Raw genomic sequence first — 16,772 nt, forward strand, 5'->3', positions numbered from 1 at the left:
AAAAAAAAAAGGTTTTTCCATGTTGGGGGTATCAAGTAAAGCTCAGAAAGAATTTCTATTTCAACCAGTACAAATGATTTTGGGACATTTTACTGAAAAACATTCCCTTTTGCTATGAGATACATCCCCTTTGAATCTATTAGGTAGAGATCTCCTTTCTAAAGTTAAAGGACATTTTGCTACCAATGGAGACCTCACCTTAGAATTTCCTGACCAACTTGAACCTGGTCTTTTATGTTCTTTACAATCTGCTTTTGATATAGAAGAAAAAGAATTCCAACAAAAGTCCCTAATTTAATCAAGGTGCCTGAAAATCTGCAGGCTGCTTCTAATACTGACATTGGAAGAATAAAAAGTACAGAGCCTATAAAGATTCAATAGATGTGACTAAACCTTTTCCTGAATTGCCTCAATATCTACTAAAGCCTGAGACCATACAACGCTTCACTCCCACAGTAGAAGACCTAATCACCCAATCATTCCCTGTACCAGCCCCTGTAATATACTAATCTTGCAAATCCAAAAATCTAATGGGAGGGAATGGCAATCTGTTCAGGGCTTGAGAGTCATTAACAAGATACTTATTTCCCATTTCCTAATTGTTCCAAACTTGAAGACCCTTTTGTTGCAGGTTCCACCAAACTGAAATCATTCACTATTGTAGACTTCCGATCAGCCTTTTTCAGCAATTCCCATTGACCCTAACAGCCAGTATCTATTTTTTTACTTGGAACATACAACAATATACCTGGACAGTTATGCCTCAAGGGTTCACTGAGGGCCCTTCTTATCGCTCCCAAGTACTTCACAGATATTTAAGCACCCTTTAGCTTCCTAAGAAATCAAGCTTTTTTTTTTTTTAAAGATTTTATTTATTTATTTGACAGAGACAGATACAGTGAGAGAGGGAACACAAACAGTGGGAGTGAGAGAGGGAGAAGCAGGCTTCCTGCAGAGCATAGAGCCTGATGTAGGGCTCCATCCCAGGACACTGGGATCATGACCTGAGCTGAAGGCAGACACTTAATGACTGAGCCACCCAGGCGCCCAGAAATCAAGCTTTTTACAATATGTAAACAACCTCTTGCTCTGCTCAGTTATCAAAGAGGCATCCATAAAAGAGTCCTTTTATTTGCTACAACAGTTAGCTGAAAAGTAACATATGGTCTCTAAAAAAGGGAAAAATTATAATTATCTCTAGACACTGTCCATTACCTAAGTTATAATCTAAGTGCTGAAGGAATCCAGCTATCTCCAAAAAGGATTCAGCTAATCCAAGAAATTTCCTAGGCCTTCACCTACGTGACTCTCAAACTAAAAATCTCTAAACTTGCTGAAACTACTGAACTCACTTGGCCTAAGATATTCTCTCTATTCTTGTTGACCGTTCATAGTCCCACTTTGGGAAACATAAAATCACTCTACATGAGATAGTCACCAGTAGACCAATGTCTATTGGTATACAAGTTTCTGGTGAGCCCTGTTGTCTCATGCTAATGTGAGCAGAGACTTAAGTCTTTAATGACTTATGCTGCAGCCTGTCATCATGACATTCATGACAGGTTAAAGAAGACTTCCCGAACCACAGTTGAAAGGGTCCTGTTGGTCCTACTCTGGAACCTATGACTGAGTATTCTGGAAATTCATCAGAGGGAAACAGACCTGGAGCCCTATTAGAAAGGACCTTACCAAGTGCTCCTGACCACTGACACTGCTGAAAAACAAGAACGTATTGAGCCTTGGGTATGCATCTCACAGCTAAAGAAGGTTCCACCAGATAGCTCTTCCTGTAAAGATGCTGGAGACCTTTGAATCAAACTGACAGGGAAGAGAAGTAGCTGACATAGAAGTAGACTGCTTTCACACAAGATGCCAGATCAAGACTTCACACAATCACAAAGCATGAAACCTTTTTTTCTTTCTTTCCTTTAGTCTAGTACTGGCGTAGAAAGAGAACACTCCGATCTATCTCCCAGACCACTGTTAAGGAGGGTAAAATTTCAGACTGTTGGACTTGTCATCAAGGTATCTAATCTATCCACAACGCTAGAGACCCTCTGGTCCTTCCTGTGACCAATTTCTCTTCTATTTCCAATGTCACCACAAACTATGGTCGACTGTCTTTAGTCTCTTACCATATATGCTGAAAAATTGACTGGCGCTAGCTTGAATGGATAAACACAGAAATCCCTGCAAATGAACACATTAATATTACATCCTTAATGGGATTATTTGTACCCCAACAGGGTTTGTCTGTGGTGGTGGTCATCATTTTCCTTGGACCTGTGAAGGCCTAGATAGCTGGCACATGGCCAGGTAATGCCTCTTAGGTTATTTAACAATGCACCTAACTTCCCACAAATGAACTAAGCTATCTCACTAGTCAGATCCCTTGGATTTATCCTATTAGAAAGGATCTACTAGAAAATATTCATGACTCAGGATTCACTTCATTTGGCAGGGTCATACTTTCCTGATTAGAAGTAAATGTAAGTGAGAATATGATCAGAAACCTCTCCTTAATTCTAGAAAGGATTTCAGAATCCATGGCTAAGGCAGTAGCTGCCCCCCTTAAAATCCTGAGATTCTCAGGCCATGATTGCCCTTAATAACAGGATCACCTTTGATCATCTTTTAGCTGACCAAGGAGGTGTCTGTTCTGTGGCCAATGCCACCTGCTGTATCTGTATTAATGCTTCTGGGGAAGCTGAAACTCAGTTACATAGGATCACTGAGCAAGCCACTTGGCTTTTAAAGGTGACTTCTTCAGTGGGGTCTTTCTTTGACTTATTTGATTTTAAGTGGTTTGGGTCTTAGGGACTATGACCTCAAAGTGCACTCCAAATGTTGATAAACCCTGCTTACTGTAATCATAATAATCTCCCTGGTGTCTTTTATTCTCAAAAGCTTTCAGTGCACATTCGCAGCCTCTAACCATAAGCAAATGATCTCCCTTAGACTAGAATGTCAGAAAAGATGTGAAGAGAACGACAGGTTTTAAGATTATTAATCTGGAAGTGTGACCTGTCAATGTCACAGGAGTTAAGCACAAACATCACGACCTATGGATACCACAAAAAGAAATAACAAAAGCTGCCAATGATAGCTGAGAGTGGTAATGATGCCTTCAAGTTGGTTCACATCTCCCAGTCAAGCTGAGGGTCTGACCAGAAGTGGGGACTTGCTAAAAAGAAAACCAGAGCCCCAAATAAAGTCACCTGTGCTAAGCCCATGTCACAAAACCAGGTCTCAAGATCTAATCTAATTGCAGTCGCAACTTTCCCCGGGAATGTAATGTTAACCAGTCAGTCTGCGATTTCCTAGTCAGCACCAGTGAGGTATCTAATAAGAACTTTTTGTCTCCCAAAAGGAGGTGACCTTGCCTGATAGAATCATTATTATTATTATTATTATTATTATTATTATTATTATTTTGGCTGTTTATGACTGCCTTGCCCTCTGTTTAAAAACTTTTCCCTTTCTGTAGACCTGCAGAGTTCCTTTCTTCTCACTTGATGGGATGCTGCTCACTTACGAATCTTTCAATGAAACCAGTTAGATCTTTAAATTTACTCTGTTGAACTGTTGTTATTTAGCACTGCAATGAAGAGGTAATTAGTACCACTTATATTTGAACACCATGCCAGATGCTATTGTAGGGATGGGAAAGTTTTCCTTTCTTCCCTCTAGGTTCTTTGGCTGGTTCAGTAATTAAGTTGACATAAGACAGATTAACTGGAGAAAACAAACAGAAGTTTAATAACATGTATACCTTGTTTATACATGGGAGAGACCCAGGAAAACTGAGTAACTCCCCAAAATGTCCCAAGCCACCACCTTAAACACACTTTAAAACCTTCAGTGGTTTGTCACTGACTGCAGGACAGAGCCCAAGGTATGCGGCCACATATTCAATGACTGTTAACTTCAGTTAGCATGTTATTAAGCTTCTGTTTGTCTTTCTCCTGTTAATCTGGTATTATTATTATTGTTATTATTATTATTATTTTGTTATTATTATTATTACAGGGGTGTCTCAGCCAAGAACCGAGAAGAGTAAAGGGAAATTATTTTCCCTTCTTTACGTAGGTAAAAGCAAAGCAAGATGAATAAAAAAGGCTTCAAAGTTTATATGTAACTGCACCTTTCACATTTACCCCACTTATATACTAGGAAGTCTTTATCAGCAGCTATTTAATCTAAAATAACTAATATTACTCTATTCTAAATCAAAATTAAATAATTAATAATATTGTGTACAGTATGAACACATCTCTAGATCCTTGAGTTAAATGTTTTACATTTCATTTTTTTACTTTTTAAAATTTACCCTTTTAATCATCTTTAAGTGTATGATTCAGTGGTATTAAGTACATTCAAGGGCGCCTGGGTGGCTCAGTCGGTTAAGCAGCTGCCTTCGGCTCAGGTCATGATCCCAGGGTCCTGGGATCAAGTTCCACATCGGGCTTCTTCCTCAGCGGGGAGCCTGCTTCTCCTTCTCCCACTGCCTGCCACTCCACCTGCTTGTGCTCCCCCTCTCTCTATCTGTCAAATAAATAAAATCTTTAAAAAAAAAATCTACCACCATTTAAAAAAAAAAAAGTACATTCAAGATGCTGTGCAACCATCACTACTATCAATTTCCAGAATTTTTTAATCTTCTGAATTAGTTTTACATTTTCAATAGAGCTCTTAAAAACTCCCAATTCTTCAGTTCCTTTAAGTGATTATTTGTATTCTAGACCACATTTAGGGCATCACACTACTAAATGTCAGTATTTTCTGATAATTTCTTTACTTTGTAATTATGTTTTAAATTGAAATGTAGGTAAATGCACAAAAAGAATGTACAGATTTATAAATTTTTATAAAGTAAATACATCTAGAGGCTCCTGAGTGGCTCAGTCGGTTAAGCATCTGCCTTTGGCTCAAGTTGTGATGGGGGTCCTGGGATTGAGCCCTGTGTCAGGCTCCCTGCTCAGCAGAGAGTCTGCTTCTCCCTCTCCTCTGCCCCTCCCTCTGCTCCTGCTCTCTCTCTTTCTCTCTCTCAAATAAATAAAACCATAAAAAATAAGAAAAAAAAGTAAACGCATCTATATAGCCACCACAAATATCAAGAAATAAAACTTTATCAGCATTTAGGAAGATGCCCTTACCTTTTCCCCATTTCCAGACACCTTTCCACCTCCCACCAGAATATAGAAGAGAAGTTATGGAAAGCTTTGGGGAAAGCATCCAAACAAGGAGGAAACAACCACCAAGAGTTAGAGCAATAATGAAAGATCTCTCCATCTAAATTGAAAGTTTAAGAAATAATGATAGTAGAATAAATCAAAAAAGATCAGATTAGATAACTCAGAAATTTATGCAGATGTGTTCAGTTTTTATGCAATTGAATTCAAGTATTTTGTGATCTTTCAAGTACTCACATTCTTGAAAAGTTATTTTGTTCTTTAATCTTATTGAATTGTATTGTAATTGCAAAACACTTTAAAGTCCATTTTCTCAAATACAAACCATTCTACCAAGTATCAAAGGTAGGAGTAACCTACGTACAAGAAAAGAATACAAGAGACATTGAGACTCAAAATACAATCTTTTCTAAATTACTGTGTATCATTGTAGTAAAAGATGGGGAAAGCTTAATTTAACACAGATAGTCAGCACTAGACCCTGCGTGCACTTCAGGCAGCAGAAGCCACTCTTTTGTGTTGTTTTGTTGTTTTGTTTGTGGGTTTTGATTTTTGTTTTAGTTTTTCTTTTTTGAAAAAGAAAATTTTTTTTTTTCCAGTGAGAAGTGAAATTGCAAAGCAAAGCTGTGGAAGAAATGGGGAAGGAGAATGAATGGAGCCCCACAAAGTACGGTAGTCTCTTCTAGTGCATAAGCATTTATCCAAAGAGTGTAGGTGTCCATGGGCCATAAATGAACAGTATGCACTAAAAGGAAGGTAGCTAAAATGTTATATTGTGGAGTGAGTCGCTTTAATACATATCTTGCCCCCTAGACGCTAAACTCTGTAGCTTGATGTGGATAAAATATCTTTGTGATTTTACTCCTAAGCACACTGGAGAACTGATAAAATCACAGTCCTCGAAAAAAATGGCTTATCTTGACAACCATTCAAGTTCTTTTATTTCTCTATTGTATCTGTGTATGTTTTTAAAATGATCATGAAATCCTATAATAAAGCTACTGAATTGAAGACTGGAGAGAAAACTCAGATATATATTCCTACTAAACAGAAATTCTAAAATGTCAATTAGCCAAGCAAGCCAAAACAAACAAAATATAACAAAAACCTGCCTTCTCGTCCCACCACCTCCTACCTCCATCCACCCTCTCCGCCTTTTAACGTCTGCTTCCTTTCTACTTGGCACAGAAGCAGAAGTAAGCAAAGTACCAGTTATTATTAGTGTTTGTAAGTAACTTTGTAATTTTCATCAGAGTCTTTTGAACCCATTTTACTAGAGACACAAGTTTTCATTGTGTGTTTTGTTTTTGTTTTTTAGACTTTATTTATTTGACACAGAGAGAGAGAGAGAGAGCTCACAAGCAGGGGGAACAGCAGCAGAGGGAGAAGCAGGCTCCTCATGGAGCAGGGAGCCCAATGCAGTGCTTGATCCCAGGACCCTGGGATCATGCCCTGAGCACAAGGCAGAGGGTTAACCGACTGAGCAGCCCAGGCACCCCAGTTTTCATTGTTCTAATTTCAGGTACAAAAAAACAAAGTTCTTCCTTCCACAGAAAATTTAAAAAATAATATATGGAAACATTTAAACTCTGTGCTTTCTCATTAAAATATGGATAGATGTGAGGTGCCTAGGTGGCACAGTTAGTTAGGCATCCAACTCTCGGTCAGGATCAGGTCATGATCTCAGAGCTCTGTGCTCAGCATGGAGTCTGATTAGTGTTTCTCTCTCCCTCTGCCCCTTCTCCCTGCCCCCCGCCCCATGCCTGTGCTCGCTCTCTCTCTAATAAATAAATATTAAAAAATAAATAAAAATAAAAAATAAAATATAGATCGGTGTTCTCAAAATTAAACTTTATTGTAGCATGGTCAATCTTTGATTTCAAAAGCTGTCTCCTTTAATAAATGGATGTTTTACTAAAGGTGAAAGTTTTACAAAGAATAGGAAAGGGATATTTTGTCAGCACATGGTAAAGCCGTAATCTGGCAGAGTAACTACAGTGTGCGAGGAACCACATACTATTCCTGCATCCTAAGTAAGTCTTTGCTCAATGTTTCATTATTTGGGGAATGCAAATAAATATACATAAAATTTAGAAGACTTCCTAATTGTATGTATATATACCTATGTAATTATATACAAATGCAATAAAAAGTATATCAGAGTCTAAATAGTTTACAATTCCTATATTCATTTTAGCATAATTAAATTTTGTATTTCATTATTGTGTATGTTAAAATATAATATTTACAGGATGAAAATTCATATTTAAAGTTTTAACTTCAATTATTTACCAAAAAAGAGGAGATACTTTTCATCTTTCACACCAAGTTTATCATTCAAAGACACATTTAACAACAGAAAATTGTTCGTGTTTCAAAAAATACTTTGACAGTAACCATCAAATAAGAAAAAATGTCTATGCGCTTAACATTAAAAACTTTTTGAGTTCAAAGATGATGCTTTTAGTACTATTTTTATATCTAGAAAGGTAATAGTAATACATTTGCCTATTCATTGCCTTTTTTTTGACAATATTACTAGGTAAATCCCTTATTGCTTTTTCCTTTGCATGGTAGTACGAGAACATAAAAAGCTAAAACTTTGCAAATTTCTCTTACCCATTGATGAGAGAAAAACTCTCTAAAGTCCTGATATACAAGCAAAACCACTTTAGATTTCTTTCTAGGTCAGCATGACTGTACTTTAGTTTGTACTTTGTTCAAACTAAAAGCCTGATTTATGGTGGCATGCATGCATTGTACGTCTGCTTTGCGAATGAGTGGCCTCAAGGAAAACCATCTTGTCCTTGAGATATCGATCAATGCTCCTACTCCTTGCATTCCTCATAATTCCTGCCTATATGCTAATCTATAGTCTTTTCAGCTTTTAAAAGATATTTAAAAAAAAAGAAATATAACCCTGTAAAAACTGTTCATTCTCCAGAGCACTTTCTTCCCTGTGAAGATCATGTTTCTGGGCAGCTGACCTAATTTGGGCTTGAATAAAACTCTATTTTCTTTTTATATTAGAGTTTTCTCTCCTGGTAAATTTGCATCGACACAATCAATGGAAAAAATAAGTTTGTTCGTGTACAAAAACCACGTTTTTGTGAAACATTAGAAACTGTATTACTATTGGCTATAAATCTGTAAGAAAATGACAAAAGTAAAACATTTATCTATGTAATACACTGTAATTTAAAGTATAAGAAAAATTGGGGTGCCTGGTGGCTCAGTCGGTTAAGCGACTGCCTTCAGCTCAGGTCATGATCCTGGAGTCCCAGGATCGAGTCCCGCATCGGGCTCCCTGCTCAGCGGGGAGTCTGCTTCTCCCTCTGACCCTCCTCCCTCTCGTGCTCTCTGTTTCTCATTCTCTCTCACAAATAAATAAATAAAATCTTTAAAAAAAAATAAAGTATAAGAAAAATTGAGAATTAGGTGTTTTCTTTGTAAAAACTTCTGAAAAGTTGTGTAAACAGCCCTTGTCTTCTCACTATATAAGTTATGATATGAAGAGAACTTCATTTGTACATTTTAGTGAATTATATCCCTTTCTAAATTTGGATTGCTTCCAGCATTTCATCTTTTATGATTTCAGTGTTAGGAATTATTTCTGAGAGTTCCTTTAATATAAATATTTTACCCTTGTCACTTCCTCTGAGATATCATCATCCTTTTGGTTACAAACGCCTGCATTAAGTAATCCTTAGAATCTGGCTCCAAATTTCACAGCAACCTACTTATCTGCATTAGTAGCTTAACCAGATAGATTAACAAGAGTCAGTGCATTCCACTTCCTGAAATGATGGAATGAATCTTGTTGATAGTAAATAAAAACAAAAGAAAAGAAAAGAAAAGAAAGAAAGAAAGAAAGAAAGAAAAAGAAAAAAAAAAAGATTGTCTTCAGTCTCTTACTAATTATCTTTTTTTTTTCCAATGTAGCAACTAAAGTTGATGCTTTGGCCAGGATTGTACACAAAGAGATTTAGACTTTTTTTAAAAAAATTTTTAGTTTTTTTTTTTTTTAAGATTTTATTTATTTATTTAATTGACAGAGAGAGAGACAGTGAGAGAGGGGACACAAGCAGGGGGAGTGGGAGAGGGAGAAGCAGGCTTCCTGCTGAGCAAGGAGCCTGATGCGGGGCTAGATCCCAGGACCCCGGGATCATGACTCGAGCAGAAGGCAGTCGCTTAACCGACTGAGCCACCCAGGCGCCCCAAGATTTTTTTTTTTTTAATGGAAGCATTTACTGCAAAGTAGAAGTAAACATTCTATTTCAGCCATAAGTCACTTTCTGTTCCTAGTGTAGTTTAATCCAAAACTTGTCAAAGAAGCTTTACCCTGTTTTTTTTCTATTCATCAAACTTTTTCAATATAATTCGTTTCTTAACTTCATGCATACCTAGGTCAAGTTCTATATTTGCTTTGTTGTAACCATTTTAAAATCTTCTTTTCACAATCAATTTCACCTACAGAAATATATTTGGTTTCTTTCCTAAATTTTCACTATCCAATTTCTTCTTTCAATAATCCCTTTCTATAGAATTTCACAAGAGTTATCACCAGGAAACAGGGAAGCTATACTACTATATGCTTTGCTGTCTGTGTATAAACTGAGTAACAGATGCACAGTGATCATTCTAAAGAAGAATTTTAAAGAAGTGACATGATTAGATAATGATACTGGTAGTGATATGGATTAATGATCTAGTAGCAAAGTTCATACTTTACACAATTATTTACAGTTAATATACCATGATAAAAGAAATCTGAACTGTGTTGTTGGAGGACTGGCATGATTTAACTAAACTGTGGTCATTAAAATTCATACACACCAGGGTCATGCAAAGTGATAAATGCTGTATATAAAATATTATGATTCATTGTTATGAGCTTTATAACTATAAAAAAACACAAAAAATCAAATATTATAAAATAGTTCATTATGTTTTATTACAGAGGTATACACAGTGTATTACTGGAGTCCAAAAGAGAAAGGGGTCACCACAATGTCAAAGAAGGTTTGCTCAATGATAAAGACTGTGATGTTTAATAAAAGCTTAAAAAAAAGAATGTCACAATAACATCAAATATTTAATATCCAACTTTAATCATTACTTAGAGCAATGGCACAGTATTTTTTTTGTGTGTTTCTAAACATCACATGTAAATAATACTATAAAAAAGAAACATGTATATGAAGATATCTGAGAGATGCCAAGAGAGGAGGAAAAAAAAGAAAGTAGCCAGATTTGAGGGAAAAGAAGGACACTGAAGGGAGAGCAGCTTTCTCCAGTGCTTTTTCCTTTAAGAAATTTATCAATATACGGAGCTGGGAACTGTGAGGCTATAAGATTAGTTAAAAGTGGTGACAAGTAGTTATAGCTCAAAAATGAGATTTCTTCACAGTTTCATGTAGTTGGGAGAGAATAATTGTGTTCAGTGCCAAACAAGGTTTGGAACGTCTGGTATATATACCAGTGAGGACCCTGGAAGAGGTATGTTCTTAACGTTCTATGAGTAATTAAATAAATGAGGCAACACACATGTTTGTAACCTAACTTTAAACAACTCATTTCAAAAATAGATTTAAGTGATCAGCTCATGCTCTAACTGGAAACCATATTGAAAATCAAATCTACTTTAGGAGAAGATAGTACCAACCACAGCCTAGAATATTGTAACAATATTGTAATGTTTTATTCACAACATATTGTATGAAAATCAAATTTGCATGTTAGGGGACAATAACAATTGACTAAAAAACAAGAGAAATAATATGAATAGATGAGCACTGGAATTCAAACACTGACTTAAAATGAATGTAACTATTAAGTACACAAGTATATCTGTAATTCACAGAGAATTTTATTAGGGAACTACAAATTTAGATTAATCCAATAGACTTCCATTTTTAGCTTTGGAATGTAGAAAGCTGTGTAGAGTGTCACTCCCATTGATAAAAAAAGAAAAAAATAGAGATACTGCAAAATAACTTTTCTTGGACTCATCAAAAAATTGAGGTCACAGAGCAAATATTCAAACCAAAATGTGGAGAGTAACAGACATCTTCAGAAAGTAATGGAGACTGAATATGTGTTTACTTGGGCTGCTGCTGCTGAACACCATATAAATATATAGGAAGATCAAACTAGAAAAATTTAAAAGACTGTTAAAGACTGAACATGGTCTTGCTTGACAGTGTAAAGATCTTGAAGACTACAGAAACTCTGATACTCATAGCAACAACAAATTTCTTTCTTTTTTTAATGAAATTATGTTTTATTTTTATTTATTTTTTATTAACATATAATGTATTAATTTTTTCAAGGGTACAGGTCTGTGATTCATCAGTCTTACACAATTCATTGCACTCACCATAGCAACAACAAATTTCAAATCTGGTCATCATAACAACAAAATTCTTCAAATGGAGCCAAACTTTTGGCTAGATAAGCATATATCTCACACTAAATGCCAAGTGTGGGACATGGAACAAAAGTTATACTAGACTCCAAATATATATAGAATATTATATATATATACATATATATATAGAGAATATATATATAATATATAGAATATTATATATATGTATATATATATGTATATATATATTACCTCAGTATCTCATATCCTATACAACTTGCCCAGTTAAAAAAATAATAATAAAATAATGGTAGATCAAAAGATAAGGAAAAAAAAAACAGGAGTCTGAAAAGATAGAGCAATCATTAGAATCAGATTCAAAACTGACCAAAAAAATCTTGGAACTATCAAGGAGAGAATTTAAAATAATTATGATAATTATGTTAAAGGTTACAATGGAAAATGTTTACAGCATGCAAGCTCAGATGGTTAATTTCAGCAGAGAGATAGAAACTATAAGAATCAAATGTGAATGCTAAAAATAAAACAGTAATAGAACTGAAAAAAATGTTTTTGATGGGCTCATTCACAGATTATATAAAGCCAAGGAAATAATCAGTGAACATGAAAATAGATGGATAGAGATTACCCAAACTGATGCAAAGAGAAGAGTGTTAAAAAATAGGTAATATACAGTAATTGTTGGCCAATATCAAACCATGACAGTACAAGTTAATTGGAATCGCAGAAGAACATAAAGAATAAAGGGAGAGTAAAATGTATTTGAAGAAATGACAATTGACAATTAATCCGAACTGTCAGGCAGAATACCACAGATCTGAGAATCTCAAAGGACACCAAGCATAATACTGAAAACTAAAACAAACAAACAAGATAAGAAAACCATACACATTGATATAGATCATATTCCAACTACAATAAATGGAAAACAGAGAAAATCTTGAAGGTAGCCAAAAGAAAAATTACACATAACCTGAGAGGAACAAAGATAAGAATTAAAGTAGACGTCTCATCTGAAAATATGCATGCGAGAAGACAACGTAGTAACATCTTTAAAAGTATTGACAAATATGCCCAAACAGAATTCTATATATCATGCAGAAAATATCTTTTAAATGTAAAGGAAAAGTAAAGATTTTTCTCAGATAAGTAAAAAGCTTGGGAAATTGACTCTCATCACACGTACAGTACGGGGAATGCTGAAGGAAATTTTTTGATGGAAGCAATTTTGCATTAGTCAGAATCTTGGGTATTTGAAGAAAAAAATGAGTGACAGAATTAGAAAAATGAAGGTAAAATGCAATTATTTTCTTATTTTGATTGCTGCAAAATATCTGTAACCGTATGAATCAATGATTATAATCATGCATCACAGGTTTATAAGCATATGCTAAGGGCAAATGTGACAATAAGGCTCAAGGTATGGGAGAGAGAAATTGAGAATATACTATTTTGAGAGATTTTCACTGCACCAATGGCAGTGTGATTTTACCTGAACTTGGACTTTCATTCCTAGAATAAAATTTTAATTCATGTAAAATGGGAACTTGTAAAGATGAAGAATGTAATGGCAAAAAAGAAATTTATATACTTGGTTTCCCTACGCAACCCTTTTCTTACGTTTAGGGAAAGTTTAGTTACTCCCAAACTATGTTACAATTATAAATTACTTACCATTGCATTTATAATCTGCCTTCTATAATTATGCAATATTTAGGAAGCAAATGTTCCCTAAGAAAAACATAATATAGTTAAAGAAAGGACATGCCAACTTCAAAATTTAGCCATTGCAATGTGCTAAGAAATTAAATTTTATGAAGAAATAATTCAGTGATACTAACTTGTTTTTGTTTTTTTGTTTTTTAATTTTGTTCATCATATAAATAGGAGGAAACACATATTGGAATGGATCTTGCCCACATGGTGAAATGAAAAGCATTTATTATTTGCATGTGTCGCCTTCACAATTTGCCTTCTGATGCATTCAAACATCCGTGCGATGGGCTTTTCCCCTGTGATCTTCTCTTAAAACACTTAACTTTGAATGGTCATGAAGTAAGTAGTGTATACTTACGTGTGTATGTGTGAGTTTGGGGAATGGGGTTAAATGCATCTCCCTGTAAAGAATATAATCCTTCTCCTTGAAAAAAAAAAAAATAGAGAGAGAGAGACAAAGGGCATACATTGGCTATTTTTCTTACACTTCTATTTAGGCTTTATTCACTCACCTTCTATAAATTTTTGTTGATTTTTATTGACCATTTTTTCCTGATATTCCTAAATAGTAATTATCATCCTATCTGTGTGCTAAACAGGGTTAAAGTATGTTAATATCATTGATATAGAATTTATATGTAGTTTCAATATCAAATTTACTTCATAACAATACAATGGGTCTGTCTTAAGATCACTGTTTCAATTATTCTATTATCAATATTATATTTTTCATAGTTATTCTTAGCAACTAAAGTATATTTTGTGTGCCTTTACAGAAAGTGCTTCAAATTGCAGTATTGATAGACTATTGACTTGGAGAATTAATTGATAAATTCAAATCAATAATTTATTTCTTTTTTGAAAGATTTATTTGTTTATTTGAGATGGGGGAGAGAGAGAAGGGCAGAAGGAGAAGGAGATGAGTAGACTCCCCATTGAGCCAGGAGCCGACTCCAGGCTGGATCCCAGGACTCTGAGATCATGACCTGAGATGAAACCAAGATTCAATAGCTTAATCTACTGAGCCACCCAGGTGCCCTCAAATCAATAATTTAAAAGCATATGAATTTATACACACAATTGCAGTTATACATTGTATTTTATAAGTTGTCAATGACACAACTCAATTTAGATAAATTTAAAAATGTGTTTTATTATTTGGAGGCTCTCATCAATTTTTCACAATTTTCTGAATTTAAAATGAAGCTAAAGTATAAACATATTGAAGACTCGACTCATTATTTTCAGCAGAAGCTGAATGAACTTATTAGTTTCCTACATATATTCAAATTTTCTTTACTCTTATTTTAAGGTAGTCTTTAAATAGACACATGGGGAATTTTTGAAATCAAAGGTAATTTTTTTCAACTTTTGTAGAATCTCCAAACTAAGATTTACCAAAATGAAAGAAGGGATTTAATTGTTGAGCTTTGAGTCAAGAGATTAGGGTGGTTCCAAATCTTATAAACCAATTTAATTCATGTTGTACAATTATTAATATCCTTATGCTTCTGTCATATGTACAAATTGATGATTGAGAGGCAAATGGCCTTTTAGTTGTGGTTTTAAATTTAAATCTCAAAAGTCCAGGAACTACAAATGAGTACTTCAAAAGTTTCCTTTCTAATAAACTTAAGTCTTGTTATTACAGACATTTTAAAAATGATTTAAGCCATTTTTTCTAATAATGGGCATTGTTTAAATATTTAGGATTGCAATTTTTCATTTGTATTTTTTATTCTTTACTTACTCAAATTTTTGCTTTTATTCATTTCCTTTTCCCCCTGTGTTTGCTTTTGTTACAGGCTTGCAGGGTTCTTGTCTCACGGAGTCCAAGAATGAATCTCGCAGACACAAAAGGGTGAAGTGAAGTGAAAGTTTATAAAGTGAAGGTGAGAGTAGAAAGGAAAGAAGAAGCTCTCTAGAGTGAGAGGGTTCCCAAATCAGTTGCCACTGAGGGCTTTTAGTGGCAGTCATTTATTGAGAACTGACTGGGAAGCTTGTGGCCTTGGGTTTCTTGTGCCGTCTTGGTTTGAGCAAGGACTATTGATAACCCCCTTAATGACTTAATTCTTTGAGGTTTGGTCATTTTCTTTTCTCTCTCTTTCTTTCTTTCTTTCTTTTTTTTTTTTTTTTGAGGTATGGTCATTTTCTGTGATACACTGTAGCCGCCAAAGAAAAATGCTCCCTAACATTCAGGACCAGATGGTCTGTTACCTTATCTCTTGTTCATTTTGGTTTAGCGCTTCTGCCTGCCAGGAATAGTTTCAGAGCCCAGCCAGGGGCCCCCATCTCTCCCTGCCTATACCGTAATCCTTTCCCTATCCACTTTGTTTTAAAAATATTTTGTTAATTAACAAAATTTCTGGGTAACAGAAATATTAAAAAAAAGTTATGAATGTAACTTGTCCTACATATGGTGATATTTTGACCAATGGTGATTATTCTTAATATTATGTAACAACAGAAGATTCAGAGATATGAGTCACTCTATTTGAGCTTGCCATTATAAAATAATTTTCAAAGTTTGTATGATCCAGGTATAGGTGTGACACCACCATCCTCTGAGGGCTTTCTTAATAGATGCTCTCTACCCAAAATGACCTACGAGACAATGAACCAGGGACAGCATTTAATTTGCAAGCAGTATGGACCAATACGGGTTATATCTATAAGGACTAACTACTAATTCATTCAGAGAATTTTTATCTAAAACAGAAAGATGAAAAAAAAATTTCTTAATGATGTGGCTGCAAATCCCTGCCAAAATTTCTAAAATTTTAAAAGCAAGGGTTTTAATTTTCTATTTGGTGGACTGGCTAAGAACCATCATCTAAAAGACTTCAGAGGCTGTGCATCTTCAACTAGATACATTCTTACTCAATACACTGAAAGACTGTTCTATTATTTAAAGGAGAAATTACTGGAGCTTGTCAGCAGAACTTTTAAATGGCATTGGCCAGAAGTAATCTAGGCTGTGATCCATACAACCTCATTTAGCAGAAAAAGGAGAATAAAAAGGGCATTTAAATCATGATTTATTAATAAAAACCATGAATTGCTTCCACTCAGTATTAAATTCACAATTTCCAAATAAACTAGAGATATCTTTCATCTTGCTAATTAAGGGAATTTTGCACTGTTGTGCTTATTAACATTGTGAATACCGTCACTTAATTAACAAACTAAACTCTTTCATTCCTAATAAATAAAGGGAAAAATCCTCTCAGTTCTTATAGGTACTTTATATTTCCTTTACTGGCTTTCAGTTTTCTTTTAACCTTTTTTGTAAGTGTGTTTGTATGTCTTCATCTCACCTTTTAGATTTGATGAATATCACCATTTTTTATTTCATAAGGTTTCTATCTACCTGTTGGACACCTGCACAATACTCTGGTTTACATTTTAAAAAGAGAAACATAAATAAATAAATAAATAAATAAATAAATAAATAAATAAATAAATAAATAAAT

Source organism: Neomonachus schauinslandi, chromosome 8 (assembly GCF_002201575.2).
Source record: "Neomonachus schauinslandi chromosome 8, ASM220157v2, whole genome shotgun sequence".
NCBI classification, from domain to species: domain Eukaryota; kingdom Metazoa; phylum Chordata; class Mammalia; order Carnivora; family Phocidae; genus Neomonachus; species Neomonachus schauinslandi.